Here is a 16205-nt window from a genome sequence, read left to right as displayed (position 1 = left end):
GGTTCCAAGCTGACAATTTTAGAGAGGTCAATTGTGGGTGAAGAACTTGACCCTTGTTCATGGAAATTAGAGTCTGGATCATTGGAAACTGTATCCTGGGCTCAACTGATAACTGGAGAAGTTCTGTGTACCAAAACTGTCTCGGCCAGGCTGGGGCTATTAGGATTATGTGGCATGGTTGTGATCTAATTTTTCTCAATATCTTTGGAATTAGAGGAAATGGAGGGAAAGCATAAGCAAACATCCCTGTCCATCGGAGATGAAGAGTATTTCCCCTTGATCCTTTCTGTGGGAATCTGCTTGCGTAATGTTTGCATTTTTTGTTGTTTTGAGCCGCAAACAAGTCCAAATTTGGTTTGCCCCATAGATTGAATATTCGAGGAAGTTGGTCTTGATTCAGTTCCCACTCGTGGCAAATGACAGATGATCTGCTTAATAAATCTGCCTTTGTGTTGTCTACCCCGGGAACATGTTCCACCTGTAGAGCTGTGCTGTGATATAGAAGCCAATTCCAAATTGTCTGTGCCTGAACAGACAGGGACTTTGACTTTGTGCCACCCTGTTTCAGAAGATAGAACATTGTTGTTGTGCTGTCGGTCCTTACCAGGACTGATGAACCTCGAATTCTGGGAAGAAAGGCTTGAAGACCCAGGAAAACTGCTTTTAATTCCAAGAGATTGATGTGATTTTTTGCCTCTTGAGGAGACCAATGGCCTTGAATCTCTAGGTCTTGCAGGTGCGCTCCCCAACCTTGCAATGAAGCGTCTGATGTCATGACGTAACTTGGAGATTGAGGTTCGAATAGTAGGCCTTTGTCAAGTTGCTCCTGATACCCCACCATGTCATTGCCCGTTTGATCTAAGAGTTGGTGACTAGTTTGTCTTTGAATAAACCTAGAGCTTGAACCCATTGTTTGTCTAGGGATTCTTGTAGTGGTCTCATATGCAAACTGCAATTGGGAATCAATGGCATACATGATGACATCATTCCCAGTAAAGATTTGAAGATCCTGATGGAAGTGGACTTTTTTGATCTTATCGATGCTGTCAGATTTAAAATCTTTGTTATGCGTTCCTCTGAGGGAAAAGCTTTAGCTTCCTGAGTTTTCAATATCGCTCCAAAGAATTGGAGAGACTGTGTCGGAGTAAGAGAGGACTTCTCTCTGTTTAGTCGAAGGCTCAATTTCTGGAAAACATCCATACAGATTTGTAAAGACTGCTGTGCCTCCTGGTACGATGTTCCTTTTATCAGCCAGTCATCCAAATATGGGAACATTTGGAGACCTTGCTGCCTTAGATGTGCTGCGATCGGTGCCATACATTTTGTGAAAACCCTTGGGGCAGATTTTAGGCCGAAAGGTTTTTTGTGGATTGGGATATGGAAATATGCATCCAAAAGGTCTAGAGAGACCATGTAATCTCTGCGAAGCAAAAGGAGGATTTCCTGTAATGACAGCATGCGCAAGAGATTTTCTTTATGTATTTGTTCAGATCTCTGAGGTCCATTACCTGTCTCCATTTGGAAGGCTGCTTTTTCTTTATGAGGAAAAAGTGTGAATAGAATCCTGTTCCCCGTTGATCTGGTGGCACTTCTTCTATTGCTCCTTTCATTAGGAGAGTTAACATTTCTGACTTGCGGGCTGAAAGATGATTTTGATTTCTGTAGAGGTGGGTAATTAAATAGATATCTTAGTATATGATAAAGGATATAAAATGTATGAAATACAATATGAATCCCGGAAGGATAGGGCAAGCCAATCAACTGCATATATCAAGATCAAGAAAAAAGAGAAAACCTATACTAATTGTATTGTTTCATAAATAAGACAGTTCACCGAGGGACGTGAAAAAGAAGAAAGAAAAGATTAAAGAGAGAAAGATAGAAAAGGAAAAGAAAGCAATCAAAGAGATGAATCAAAGAGAAGAAAGGGAACATCTGCTTCTAATGTGAGGGCAGCAAAGGGATATTGAGCTCTCAATCCTTTAGACAACAACTCCATATAATTATCCAAAGACTGCCAAACCTTACTAGAGATAAAAAGCGAACAATGTTTTTTCTCAACATAAGTATGAGTTCCAAGTAAATATGAGACCCAAGCCCACCAAGTATGGTAAGATAAAGAATGGAAAGATTTCAGTTCAGTTAAAATGATTTTAACAGCTATAGATAAAAGTCAATCTAACAATTCCAGATCCGAACTATCGAGGGGTAAAGGAATAACTGCAGACCAAGGACCTAATAAAATGAGAGGTAAAGAAAGTTCTATATGTGTATGAAAAATCACTGTTAAATGCTTCTGTATCGAGCTCCAGAATGAATTTAATGGCGTACATTGAAAGAACATATGCGAATGAGTACCTGGATCAAGATTACAATTCCAACATGAATCACTATCACGAAGTTTCAGTTTATATAAACGAGCCGAAGTCCAATGTAGAAGAGTTAATTAGAAAAATTTAGATTGGATAAGTGAGGGAGCAATTTTATTGCGTAGGGATAATTTCCCAGTCAGATACCAAGTATCTTGAGAAATGTATTTAAAAATGTCATCTGCGCAATGATGAGCCTATTTATCATAAGTAATCGTAGATTGTGAAGGAATTACAGTGGATAAAAATTTATGAATTCTAGACACGGTATGACCGGAACATAACCACGTAGAAAGTAGTGAAACAATACTTGAGTCTCTTGACAGAGATACTTTAGCAACTTTAAACTTTATCTTTAAGAAAGAATAAAAGTCCAAATTACCAAGATGATATTTCTCAGCTAAAAAAGAAAAGGGAAGAGGATCATGATAGGAATCGTACAGATCCTTCACCAATCTAATACTTTTGGCTGCCAACAAAGAGGCTATGCCTGGCTCTATGTCAGTGGAAAGTTTAGGATTATGCCATAAAGAAGACCATCTTGATTTATGTATAGGTTTAGATAATTTCTTATCAACATATTTTAATACATTATGCGTGTCTAATATAATACATTGAGAATGGTCTAAATTAAGGCAAGATGCCGTGAGGAGAGAAGAGGTGGAGAAAGAAGCGCAAAGTTCCCTTTCAGTATAAATCCATGGGGGGACTAGGTGCAAAGCCTGTAAGAACCGAAGGGCCCCTTGAGATGCAAGAAAGGACATTTGATATAAGTTCCAATCAGGAAGATTACAGCCCCCCAACTCAGAAGGCTTTCTAAAATATCTGAAGGCAATTCTAGCTCTTTTATCACTCCATAAAAATTTTGAAGAGATTGAGTCAAGCTCATGAGAAAAGGAAGAAGAGAGACTTATAAGTAACATGGAACGATAAAAAATTAATAATCGGTGTAATAATCATGTTGAGAGTTTGCAATTTTCCTCACCAAGAAATATATTTAGGAGACCAGGAAGATGAAAGATCTTTAACCTTGGATAAGATTTGAGATTCATTAAAGGAGATAGTGTCTGTTAAGTTCTTACAAAACCAAGGGGGTCATTAGGATGGCGGGCGGACATCCTGTCATGGAATGGGACCGCCTGCCATTGTTGCGGGGGTCCCGTTGGTGGCATTAGGATGCACCCGCCGCACTGGCAGGCGCACCTGCATTCTTGACATTGCCGGCGGGCGGTGCTCTTAAGAAGCCAGGTCGTGCAGTTCCATGCACAACGTGCATGTTGGGCTTGGAAGTGCAGGAGGTACCCCCCCATGTGCACCCCCAGCCCCCCGGAACCCCTGGGGGCCCGCTACGGGCCCCCAGTGATGAGAACCGTCTGCCTTTCCGTGGCAGTATTCCCGCCATGGAAAGGCAACACCCCGCATGCAACATAATATGGATGGTGGTGTCTACCAGACACCGCCACCATATTAACTGCTTTTCCACCCGGTAGGCAATTGAGCGAATTGCCTACCGGCGGAAAACCTGTGGATGGTCTTTCTTTCCGCCGGGGTCCCCCGCCATAGTAATGTGGCGGGGGAATTGGCATGCGGGTGGGCTCAAATGTCGGGCGGATCACCTCTGCCATGCGGGTGGTGACGATCCGCCCGACATGCTAATGGGCCCATAATTCCTAGATATATAATACGAGTCGATTGCCATTTAAAACCAGAATCACCCATGTGAACAGGAAAACACAATGCATTTAGAGGGAACATTTCCGTCTTATCTTTATTGAGAGTGTATCCAGAGATGGACGGAAAAATCACTTATGATGTTAGAAATAATGGGGATTGCTGTTGCAATATCTTCTGAAAAAATAAGGACGCCATCTGCATATGCAGCCATTTTAAGCGTGCATGAACCAAATTGAAATCCCTTAATACCTTGATCCAAATTAAGTAGACAAAGAAGCGGATCTATAAAGAGGAGAAAAAGAAGGGGAGAAAGAGGGCACTCTTGTCTAGTGCACTGCCGAAGATTAAAAAAGGAAGATGTAGCAATATTAATTCTAATATTCGCTTTTGGATGCACATAAAGAGACATGAACATATTAATAAAGGAGTCACCAAGGTTATGAGATTTTAATACTGCTTGTAGAAAAGGCAAAGAAACTTTATCAAAGGCCTTTTCGGCGTCAAGGGCGATCACCGCCGAAGCCAGTATTGAAAGTTTTACCTTTACAATATGTGACAAAAGGTCCGAATGTTATCTCTAGCAAGTCTCCCCCATTTTACAAAGCCTGTCTGGGAAGCATGTATGAGATTGGGAATGTCTCCCTCTAAGCCCTTGGCTAAGATCTTCGCAAAGGTTTTAGCTTCCATATTTAATAATAAAATTGGACGATAATTTTTGGGATCAGCATGATCTTTACCATCTTTTGGTATAACTACGATAGTAGCTTCTGCAGCTGAACCAGAAACCTTACCATAAACAACATACTCATTAAAAACACTCTCAAGATATTTAATAATTGAGGAAGTAAAAGTTGTATAAAAAAGCAATAGGAAAACCATCTGAACCTGGAGCTTTACCAGAGCAAATAGCCTTAAGAGTCTGGGTGATTTTCCTCAGTATCAATGGCTTCCCTAATTTAATCATATCAGCATGGGAAATATTATTAGTAGGAATTGATTGGAGAAATTTTGACAGGTAATCTTGGTAGATTCTTTTTTAGGAGTGTATAATGTTTCATAAAAATCACAAAAGAGCCCAAGAATTTCTTGTGTATGGAATTTCCTTGAACCATCTTTATCATTAATAGGAGAAATACGAGTCGTATTAACATTTGTATTTTTATATTTTAACGTGTCAGCCAAGAGCTTATCATCTCTATTCCGTGGCAATAAATTACGAGATTTTTGGGCATGTACACCGATATAAGCTCTTTTAGTAACTATCGAGTTAAAAGAATATTTCAAGTGTTTGATATCCTGCAGAAGTGATTTATCATTTGAATGTCTGAATAATTCCTCTTTACGTTTAATCTCATCCCCTATAGGTTGAAGAGATCCTCTAATATCACTATTTCTTTTGGCCACTTTTTTAATAGTATGACCCTTTATAGTACATTTAAATGCATCCCACAACACAACTGGGGAGTCTACTGAAGATTCATTATCATTAAAGAAATTATCAATGTCCACACCAAGATCCTTAACTTCATTATTATCTACCAAATGTTCTGTATTGAGACGCCAATTACGAGGGCCCCTTTTATCAGTGAGATTAAGAACAGTTAAAGGCACTGTGAATAGTAACATTTATAGTATGTTTTAAAAGTGAGGCATCTTCCAAAAGATAGTCAATACGAGAAAATATCAAGTGTGGCGAGGAGAAAACTGTAAAATCACTACCCATAGGGTTACGCAATCTCCATGCATCAACCAAACGATAAGAAGAGCACATATTTAGTAAATGTTTATGTGATATAAGGGGACGATATCTAAACGTAGAATGCGTATCCAAATGTCAGGGCCTGACCCTTGCACCTACCAAGGTTATAATCAATGCGTCTACACATGGACTACATTTCCCAGGACGCCCAGGAAGGAGGGGCTTCAGGGTATTTGAAGCAAGCACGCACGTAAGGCTACGTGCGGAATTCTGCTAGCGAAACACGGACAGTGTTCTGGCTGCTTCCGAACTTGGATTGTACCGGGATTTGTTTTGGAGGTTACAGCGGTTGCTGTATCCATTTGGCTCCTGCTGGGCTCAAACTCGCGGTCGGTATCCAGACCGGAATTGCTTGTAGTACGAGCAATAAGGAGAGCGTTATTGGAGGAAAGACGCTCTTATAAGGCTTCCGTTTCCGTGAGTCTCGTCCCCTTTTCACGGAAGCTACTTCAACGGCTGTGGAGGTAGCGTGGCAATTTGGAATTGTGTGTTTGTGCAAGAAGGCATATTTACAGAGGGATTTCGCCAGTAAGGTACTGTAGGCGAGCACTCTGACAAAGTTTATCTTTTTACTTTATTGGGTTGTTTTCGTGGAGTTTGACTTTCAAGACTCCTGGAGATCTATATGTTAAACTTCTTCCCATGAGGAGCTATGGAACTTGGGCTAATGGATACCTTGGGGGTTACTATTGCATTCGTTAAAAACTTCTGGAGCCAAGACATTTAAGTTTCTGCTTTTTGAGACATTCTTCTATTTTTTGGCGTTAAGGAGGCACTTCTCAATTATCTTTTCTTCTGGGCTCTTACTTTATAGTAAAGGACATCTGTACACAGGATATGTATGTGGGAGGGAGGCGGTTTCTATAGAAATGAAGGTGGTTTGAATGCAGTAGTAATCTGTGATTTGCATCATAGGTATATCCTCCTCCAGTGATGAGCGGTATCATTGCTATAGAGTATAGAGAGTTGATGAGGAACAAGATGGATGATGGATACTGGCTATTCAGGTACTACTTCCTTTTAGTGAGATCATTGGAGTGTAGCTGAAAAGTTTAGCAGGATCTAATATATGTTTTTTTTAATGTTTTCAGGTATCCCGTTCCCCGCTGTTCCTACCCTAATCCCTTTCCCTCACTTGATCACCTCAATACTCTGTGCCTCTAGTGTCAGAGTTGGGGGTATCGAGAGGTGGACCCCTTTGAGCATCGCCTGGATCCAGTGGAGTACTTTTGGCTGAGACAGAATTACGCACCCACAAACTTTACTCCTCCCGGTCCAGGTGATTCACAAATATGGCCTCCTTGGATGAAGTTTTACAGGCATTATTAGTTGTTCAGCAAGAGTTAGCAGCGTCTAGAGCGGAAAGGCTGCACTTAGGGAAAGGGTGGACAGACAGGCTAGGAACCCTTTCGATGCTTCCTCCTCTCAGATCCAAGTACATGTTCCACCGCCCATACCTTTGGCCAGCCCAGAACGTTATTCTGGGGATCCCATGATAATACAGACCTTTTTGACACAAGTAGCATTGCACTTTCCATGTAAACCAGCTTCCTTCCCCAACAATCATACTAGGGTGGCATTTGCCATATTTTATTTAACTGCGGACGCTGCTAATTGGGCGGTCCCGTTGGTAAAGCATGATGATCCAATACTATCAGATCGGAATGCTTTTTGTAGGGCTTTTGAAAGGGTTTTTGACCAAAGGGCAACCAGGTTTAGTGCTGACAGGGAGCTGTTGGAGCTGAAACAGGGAAAGCAGGATTTGGTTACGTATTTAACATCTTTAAACCGGTTAATTGATGTAAACAGCCTGGCCAGAGGAAAAACGCATGTCACTTTACTATCAGGGTTTATGGGACGACATGAAGGATGTGTTGGCCCAGATTGACCTCCAACCCACTACTTACACAGACCTAATGAACCTGACCTTACGCTTAGATCACCGTCTGGCAGAAAGAGGAGGGGAACGTAGACGAGGTGACAAATCCAGCGGTTATATGGACAGAGGGAATAGACCACATAACACATCCAGTGATGCAGGACCAGAACCCATGGAATTGGGGGCCATGAGAGCTCCTTTGTCCAGAGCAGAGAGAGAGAGACGCCGAGTACAGGGCCTGTGCATGTACTGTGGGAAGAGGGATCATTTCGTAAGGGAATGCCCCCACAAACATAAGGGACAAGGAACATTCCGTTCTAATAAGAAAGTGGCGATACCTACTGTTACAGCCACAGGTAGTGAGGCATCGACTATGGTGGCAGCAGAGGAAGAAGCACCACAGAGACAGGAAGTCAGGTTACATTTATTAGTGGCTATAGACGCAAAGGACACAGTAACCCATTTGGTACTTTCTATGGATCTTACAGCCGGTTCCCAGATGTTCCAAGTGTGGGTAATGGTTGACTCAGGGGCTAAAGGAAATGTTATTGATGCAGGGTTGGTTGATCGGCTCCAGCTACGACGCATACCTAGAGAGACCCCTGAGAAGGTGTTCCCTTGTATCGATTACCGTATGCTCAATAAAAACACGGTACGAAACCTATACCCTCTTCCACTCATCTCAGTGTTATTGGATCAGGTGAGGGAAGCAGTAGTTTATACCCGTATGGATCTCAGGGGGGCTTACCATCTGGTTCGTATCCGCACGGGAGATGAGTGGAAGACTGCTTTTAAGACCCGTTATGGCCTGTTTGAGTACTTAGTCATGCCCTGTGGGCTGTGTAACACCCCCGCTGCTTTCCAATTCTTCTTAGACGATGTGCTTAAAGATTTTGTTGACAAATTTGTGGTTGTCTACATAGAGGACATCCTGATTTATTCCAGGAATCAGGGTATACACGTGAGACATGTGTCTCAGGTGCTACAAAGACTACGGGAACATAGCCTATTCTGTAAGTTGAGCAAATGTGTGTTTCACGCTACAGAGGTGGAATTTTTAGGGGTATTTTGAGCCCGTTTGGATTAAGTATGTCTGAAAGGAAAGTGGAAGCGGTACAGGAGTGGCCTGTCCTAAAGAATGTGAGAGAGGTACAGTGCTTCTTGGGCTTTGCCAAGTACTATCGTAGGTATATCTGTCATTTCTCCCTTTTGTTTTCTCCAATCACACGGCTGTTAAGAAAGGTAATGCCTTTTTCTTGGAACACTAAGGCCATGGAAGCTTTCCCCTTCCTGCTAAATGCCTTCACCACGGCTCCTATACTAAGACACCCCCAACTGGAAGCCCCCTTCATCGTAGAAACCGACACCTCGGATGAGGGGATAGGCGCGGGGTTGTCCCAAAGAGACAGACAAACAGGTCAATTACATCCGGTAGCCTTTTTGTCCAGGAAGCTAAATGCTGCTGAGGTCAATTTCACAGTGGCAGAAAAAGAATCACTAGCCATAAAAAGGGCATTCCAGGAGTGGAGGCAGTATTTATGGGGGGCCTCAACATCCTGTTACTGTTTACACCGACCATAGGACCTTACAGTGTATGAAAACAGCCAGACAACTTATGCAAAGACAAATGCGTTGGATGTTATTCTTTGCGGATTATGATTTTGTTGTTACCTTCCGTCCTAGGTCAGAAAATCAAAAGGCGTACGCATTGTCTCGTCAGGATGAAAGTATAAGACCTCGACAAGGCAATCACCGAAGCGATAGTTAGTCCCAACAAGGTGTTATGTGCAGTAACCTTGGACCATTTTCTAGACTAAATATTAAAACATCGATCCCTGGCTTATTGGCAAAGATGGGCAGATCAGGGGGCTTACTGCACTCTTAAACATGGTATACCGTTGTGTAGGAACAGACTGTATCTGCCCACGCTTGACCTTCGACTTAGAGCCTTCAATTGGTGTCACAATTCAGTTCTGGCAGGACATCAAGGACATACCAAGACAGTACACTTAGTCCAACGACAATTCTAGTGGGAAGGAATGGTTCAGGATGTTACAAAATGCGTATCGCTGTGTGAGACATGCGCCCATAACAAAAGTGGGACAGCCAAGAACAAGGGGAAATTGATGCCTATGCCCACTCCTACATAGCCGTGGCAAACCATTAGCCTGGATTTTGTTTTAGGTTTGCCCAAGGATCAAGGATACGACGCCATACTGGTGGTAGTAGCCAGCCTGACAAAGATGGGCCATTTTATCCCCTGCAAGAACTTGCCTACAGCTAGTCAGACCGCTCAGTTGCTATTGCCCTATGTGGTGCATTTACATGGGCTTCCAAGGGTTATTGTGTCGGACAGGGAAACACAATTCACAGCTCGGTTTTTGAGCATTTGCTGCAAGGTCGTACAAGTAGAGGCTGCCCGTTCGACCAGTTTCCAACCCCAGACGGATGGGCAGACGGAGAGGTTGAACCAGACCCTGAAGAAATACCTCCACTACTATTCCAGAGAAGCAAACGACTCATGGGTGTCCCTGTTGTGGTTGGCAGAATTGGCATATAACAACTCCTGGCATAATTCTATCAAGGAGACACCCTTCAGAGCTAATAACGGGTTTCATGCTAAAGTGTTACCCGTGGTTATTCCTAGCGAGGTGGTTACACAGCAAACTGTGATGCAACACATCAAAAAGATACAAGCTGTGCATAAGAAGATCCAGGCCAATTTGGAGCAGGATAAGCGATCCTATAAGAAGTGGGAGGATAAGCATCGTAGGGAAGAACCATGCTTTCAGCCGGGGGATCGAGTATGGTTATCCACAAGATATATCCGATTCAGGTTATGCAGCGTTTTGCATCCCAGGTACATTGGGCCATATATTGTGCTGCGTAGAATCAACCCAGTCGCATATAAACTGAAACTACCCACGTCACTGCGAATCCATCCGGTGTTCTATGTCGGTCTGTTGAAACCAGCTAAGGGAGCTTGACGCAGGGCTGCTCCTCCAGTGCTTCGGGACAGCCTGTTGGAATACGAGGTGTGTCGAGTGGAGGACTCCAGGCACTGTCAGGGGAGGGTATGGTATCTCATATCCTGGAAGGGGTATCCTCCGGAGGATGATTTCTGGGAACCTAGCTGTAATGTACATGCTCCTCGTGCTGTCCGCGGTTTCCACGTCCTATATCCTGGCAAGTCTGGTCCAAGGAGGCGCATGGGAGGTGGGCGTACTGTCAGGGTCTGACCCTTGCATCTACAGAGGTTATAATCAAGGCGTCTACACATGGACTACATTTTACCAGGAAGCCCAGGAAGGAGGGACTTCAGGGTATTTGAAGCAAGCACGCACGTAAGGCTACGTGTGTAATTTTGCTAGCGAAACACAGACAGTGTTCCTACGGCTGCTGAACTTGGATATTACCAGGATTTGTTTCGGAGGTTACAGAGGTTGCTGTATCCATTTGGCTCCTGCTGGGCTCAGCAGGGAGAGACCTCATATTTTCACCAAACTCGCGGTCGGTATCCAGACCGGAATTACTTGTAGTACAAGCAATAAGGAGAGCATTATCGGAGGAAAGACGCTCTTATGAGGCTTCTGTTTCCGTGAGTCTCGTCTCCTTTTCACGGAAGCTACTTCAACGGCTGCGGAGGTAGCGTGGCAATTTGGAATTGTGTGTTCGTGCAAGAAGGCATATTTACAGAGCAACTTCGCCAGTAAGGTACTGTAGGCGAGTGCTCTGACAAAGTTTATCTTTTTACTTTATTGGCTTGTTTTCGTGGAGTTTGACTTTAAAGATTCCTGGAGATCTTTATGTTATACTTCTTCCCATGAGGAGCTATAGAACATGGGCTAATGGATACCTTGGGGGTTTCTGCTTTTTGAGACATTCTTCTATTTTTTTGGCGTTAAGGAGGCCCTTTTCAATTATCTTTTCTTCTGGGTTCTTCTTTTATAGTATGGGACATCTGTACACAGGGTATGTATGTGGAAGGAAGGCAGTTTCTATATAAATGAACGTGGTTTGAATGCAGTTGTAATCTATGTGATTTGCATCATAGGTATATCCTCCTCCAATGGTGGGCGGTATCATTGCTGAGTATAGAAAGTTGATAAGGAACACGATGGATGATGGATACTGGCTATTCAGGTACTACTTCCTTTTAGTGAGATAATTGGAGTGTAGCCGAAAAGTTTAGCAGGATCAAATCTATGTTTATTTTTTATTTTTTCAGGTATCTTGTTCCCTGCTGTTCCTACCCTAATCCCTTTCCCTCACTTGATCACCTCAATACTCTGTGCCTCTTGTGTCAGAGTTGGGGGTATCGAGAGGTGGACCCTCTTTGAGCATCGCCTGGATCCCGTGGAATACTTGTGGCCGTGACACCAAAGTAGGATCAAGGGGAAAATTAAACTCACCACCAACAATAGTTCTAGAGTTCTGTGGAATATCAGAAGGCTTTTTGTGTATGCTACACCAAAAAAGAGGGTTATGAACATTGGGAGCATATAAATTCATAACATATAGATAATCCGATCCATTAGTCAAACGGGTAAGGCGCCATCTAGCACTGGTGTCATGTTCAGCTGCAACAACAGGTACACCAGAACCTTTGGAAATAAGAGTAACCACCCCATTTTTCCCACGAGGCCTCAGAACAAGTAATATCCATAACCGAATCCTTCCTCATAAGCATAGCTTCTTTAAATGCTATCTTCGTCTCTTGAAGTAAGACTACAACACCTGATAGACTTTTGCAGTAGTCTAAAATGTTGTTCCTCTTAACTGGGTGGTTCATTAAGTGAAACTATATTTAAGCCCTACATGGATGTGAATAAAACAATAGTTATTGAACCCTACCTTGGCGTGCACACTTGAAACGCCGACACTGATAGGAGTCACGAGGGGCTCCAGTGAAGCGCCGGACATTTGCCGCCACCGCCCTAGAGTCAGCTCAGCCATCCACCGCGCCGCCGCCCCGGGACAACAACTCCCGGCAGCCTCAGCGGCGGCGCGCACCGCTGACGACGCGCCTGCACCAGGAGGTGCATAAAGACGGCACAGAGGTCGGCGGAGGGGGTAATAGTTATTGAACCTTACCTTGGCGTGCACACTTGAAACGCTGACACTGATAGGAGTCAAGAGGGGCTCCAGTGAAGCGCCGGACGGATCACTGAAAGAATATCGACTACCAAAATATCGACTACCCAAAATATCGAGGAAAAAATATCTACAGCAAAAATATCGAGTTTGTATGTACAAACAGGTAAGTACAAAAATATCGAGTACAAAATATCGTTTACAAAAATATAGTTGTAAAAAATATCGTATTTACTAAAAACAGTGTTAAATTAAATTAATATTAATAATTAATTACTAAAATATACTTAAAATTACTTAAATTAACTTATAATAATTAAATAATTAATGAAAGTTAAATAAATATTTTTTTATTTCATATTTATTAAACATATATATATAGTAATAAAATATAATAAAATAATACCCAAAAACTGATAACTGACCCTGAACCCTAAAAATACCCCTTTACCCAAAAACTGAAAACTGACCCTGAACCCTAAAAATACCCCTTTACCCAAAAACTGAAAACTGACCCTGAACCCTAAAAATACCCCTTTACCCAAAAACTGAAAACTGACCCTGAACCCTAAAACTACCCCTTTACCCAAAAACTGAAAACTGACCCTGAACCCTAAAAATACCCCTTTACCCAAAAACTGAAAACTGACCCTGAACCCTAAAAATACCCCTTTACCCAAAAACCCAAAACTGACCCTGAACCCTAAAAATACCCCTTTACCCAAAAACCCAAAACTGACCCTGAACCCTAAAAATACCCCTTTACCCAAAAACCCAAAACTGACCCTGAACCCTAAAAATAAAAACGATATTACTTCACTTACCTAAAAAACGATATTACTTCACTTACCTTAAAAACGATATTTTGGCTGTCGATATTCTGTCCAGTCGATATTTTCTCCAAACGATATTTTGGAGTCGATATTATGTCCAAACGATATTTTGGAGTCGATATTATGTCTGTGTACCGCGCCGGACATTTGCTGCCACCGCCCGAGAGTCAGCTCAGCCATCCACCGCGCCGCCGCCCCGGGACAACAACTCCCGGCAGCCTCAGCGGCGGCGCGCACCGCTGACGACGCGCCTGCACCAGGAGGTGCATAAAGATGGCACAGAGGCCCGCGTCGCGGGAGCGCCCGGGGCTAAGCCCGGGCAAAGGGCGGGCCCTCTGTGGCCCTCAATGGCTGAAGTAGGCTGGGCTGGGCCCACATATTTATATTTTATATTTGATTTTTTCGTTTTGTTCTTGTTTAGCTTGATAGATTTTTATTATCCATTCATGCTTACATAGACATTGACTTGTTGACTAATACAGGAACTCTGACTCACATTCTCCAATTGCCTTATTTTATATATTTTAAACTGCTAATTATTGTTTCTCCCTTGGTATTGCCTTCGCTTTTTTTTTCTTTTTTTTTTCTTCTCTTTGGTACAAGTCTAAAGATGACTGCTAAAAAGTTGCGTTCTGGGAGACTCTTGGGGGGAAGATCTTGTGTTAAGACAAGATCCAACCCCCTGCGAAACAAGGATTCAAATAATCTCCAATTAAAGGGTCAATGTCAGCTATTCCAGCTATGGGACAAGACAACGGATAAGGACTTGGTGAAGGAGGCCGTCCCTGAAGAAATTACTATAAATAAGAACATAGGGGTAGCTCCCTCACTTGGCGTAGAACCTGCGTTTGTTAAGAAGGGGCCTGTTTTGGTAGAAAAATCGATTCCTGACTTGAGTCCTGTGAGGGGCTTAATCTAAACCCCGTAGAAAGCTCCGGTAGTGTTAATTTGCTTGCTTCTAGAATAGAGAATGTGCATCAAAATAATGTCCCCCCAAAGCTTGACATGTGTTTGACTAATGATTTAGTAGGAAGTACCCAGGCAAAGGAGATATGTAATGGTGACTCTCAAGGGTTAGATATTGACCTGGAGTTGTGTGGTCGTTACTTAGCAGATGGTTCACTGAAATTATTTGAAGCCACTAAGACCCCGATTGGCGCTACTCCTTCTGGCTTGCAGCTTTATAGTAGCACCCCCTCCCTCAAATCACAAGATTTATCTATGCAGTCTAACCTTTCAAAAAGCCCTGTGTTCAACATTTCAGGTATCGATCCCATTATACCACTAGGCATGGATAGACATGAAAAGCCTATTTCGGAGTCATTGATTGCTTTGGAACATTTGTTGTCTTCGATATTACTGTTATTGAGTAAATTTGTGGGGAGCTCTGACTGTGTTCTGGAATCTGTCACTCAGATATTAAAGGCTTTATTACTTAGATTTCCAGAGAAGACATTAGAACTAGATCCTAGAGTGGGTTCGCAGGAACCGGTGTCCCCTGGTGCCTCTCCTTCTGGAGATCAAACTATTTCGGGGGTCCCAGCCAGAAGCGAGCCTTTTCCAGTCCCTAAATCTTCCTCTTATAATTGTATAAGGGATTCTGATCTTGAAATTGTAGAAGAAGATGGGGCTTCCGCAGATTGTAAACTTGATAAAGTGCTCTTCCCAATTTTCTTGCCAGAATCCAAGGGGACAGAGAAAGAAGAAAAATAAATAATAGGGAAGCACAAAGGGTGTAGAGGAAAAAATAGAAAACCAATTCGCAGACATAGAAAAAAAAGGGTGAGACAAATAATATTTGAGGATTCTCAAGATCAGCCAAATGATCAGCCTAGTACGGAAGATCCAGTTAATGGGTTCTCGAAGCAGGATTCAAATACTTGTATCCCCGATACCCAAGTACCTTGTGCAGATTGCAATAAAATTCTCCCTAATTGTTCTATTTTGCCTACAGGAGGACCTCCCCTTGAGGTGGGCAGATCTACGATTCTCTTTCCTAAAATAGAAGTGACAAAGTTAGTCCCTTCTGTCCCAGTAGTCCTCAATCCTGCTGCTCCTATTTTTCATTCCCTGGTTGAAGGTACAGCCTGTTCACAAGAACCTCCTAGAAAAATTACGGAAGATTCTGTAGATACATTGATTCATGATTTTGTTCCGTTGTTTGACCACGATTTAGCATTAAATAGAACATTGTTACTTAAAAGTTTTAGAGATATAGAGAGCCTAAAATTAATTCAATCAAATGATATTGATTTGGTTTCTATGTCAAGAACTGATAATACATCACATACTAGGGTAACGTTCTATTCCAGGCTAATAGTGAACCTCATTTTGAATCAAGCTGAAAATTTTCTAAGTCGAGGAATTGATGTGATACCTTTTTTGGCGAATTGTGGAGATAGATTCTGTGAAAATAGACCTATTCAACGGGGCTTGGGTCAAGCAGGTCACCCTCCCTTCTTCGAGGAATTAAAAATATGTGTATTAAAAACGAAACGGCTAGTGTCTAATGTAATTCCTGCCCCGCAAAAAACGTACAGCATTTCAAGAGAGGATAACCAACAATGGAATTGGCTTCCTGGGTCTTTGTTAAGTAA

The sequence above is a fragment of the Lissotriton helveticus genome, chromosome 5_1 (assembly GCF_964261635.1).
Source record: "Lissotriton helveticus chromosome 5_1, aLisHel1.1, whole genome shotgun sequence".
Classification (NCBI taxonomy): domain Eukaryota; kingdom Metazoa; phylum Chordata; class Amphibia; order Caudata; family Salamandridae; genus Lissotriton; species Lissotriton helveticus.
Note: the sequence above shows the minus strand (reverse complement) of the source record.